Source organism: Carlito syrichta, unplaced genomic scaffold (assembly GCF_000164805.1).
Source record: "Carlito syrichta isolate Samal-C Ts95f unplaced genomic scaffold, Tarsius_syrichta-2.0.1 Scaffold312093, whole genome shotgun sequence".
Taxonomy (NCBI): domain Eukaryota; kingdom Metazoa; phylum Chordata; class Mammalia; order Primates; family Tarsiidae; genus Carlito; species Carlito syrichta.
Window position 1 is genome coordinate 83,756 of NW_007256189.1, and position 1,495 is coordinate 85,250.

Below are 1,495 nucleotides of genomic sequence, written 5' to 3' on the forward strand. Positions count from 1 at the left end.
TACTTGGAAGGCTGAGGCGGAAGGATCGCTGGAGCCCAGCAGTTCGAGGCTGCGGTGGTTGGGAGCGGCCACTGCACTCCAGTCTGGGCGACAGAGTGAGACTCCAACTCAAAAAAAAAAAAATGCCAGGCTCGGTGGCTCAGCCTGTAATCCCGCGCCTTTGGGAGGCTGAGGTGAGTGGATTGCCTGAGCCTATGGGTTCGAGACCCGCCTGGGCAACGAGACTTCATCTCTACAATAAATCAAAAAATCAGCCGAGCGTAGTAGCGCATGCCTGTAATTCCAGCTACTCGGAAGGCTGAGGCGGAAGGATCGCCGGAGCCCAGCAAGTCAAGGCTGTGGTGGCTGAGAGCAGCCACTGCACTCCAGTCTAGGTGACAGAGTGAGACTCCAACTCAAAAAAATCCAAAAGAAAAACAAAACAAAAAAAAGAAAGAAAGAAAGTCCCAGAACCTCCAACCACCTTGTACCCAGTCACTGCTACCGAAGTATGTGACCTAGTTACTGGTCACCCCTCTTCTCCCTTGACATCCCAGGCTGCAGGCAGCCTTCATGTGACCAGAAAACTCTAAACCTGTGTGCTTTGGAGTCAGCAGATGGAGATCAAGCCCTGCCTCTCTCCTGGCTGATGGAGCACTGGGCCTTCCGGGCTGCCACAGGTACAGGTGAGAGGAAAAATGGTGCCTGGGAGGGCGCTTGGCCTGCGGTGGGCAGTGAGCCTTCAGGTCCCACCCTCTTCCTCCTGGCCGAGCGCACGTGGGCACATCCAAAGAGTAGGGCACAGTGTCGCTGGTCCTCAGTTCCACTTCTCTTGCGCCCACAACCAGGAAGCATCTCGCTTGCCCATGATCACCACTTTTAGCCATTAAGCAGGATGGTCACTTTCAGTAGCACCTGTGGGAGAGGCATTCAAGGGCTTTGGGGTGACTCTCAAGGGTGCTGCTGGGGCAGGCAGTCATGTTTTGAGCGGAACTAGAGTGAGAACAGGATTGGAGAGGGGAGGGCTGAGCAGGGAGGTAGTTCCCACCCCATCGGTTTATGCAAATCACTTGCCGCTGAGATAAATGATCCGGCAGGATGGCAGGCAGGGTTCCCAGCGGGAGCCATTTGTCATTTCCACTCCCAACATGTAAGCAAGAGACTGAGAGCTTCCTCCAGCCCTCCCTCCCTTCCAGGTAGCTCAGCCAGGGCACAGATGCCCAGGACAAACAGAGGCACCTTCCTGACCTCCACCTCCCCAGGTCTGGAGAGGGCCTGCCTGGCACAGCCCTGGCCTTGGGTTGCCCAGTGCCACACATAGGGGAATGCTCCTCCGACCAGGGGAGCCGGCCCTTTGTCTCCCTGAAGGACAATGTGAAACCACAAACTTCTTTCTTTTGGCAGTCAGCTCTCCAGCTAATTGACCAGTACATGCGCTGCTAAGATTTTTCATGACGTCTGCGGGACCCAACAATATCTGGAGTTCACTCAGCAGGCCTGGCACAGATAGGGGAAG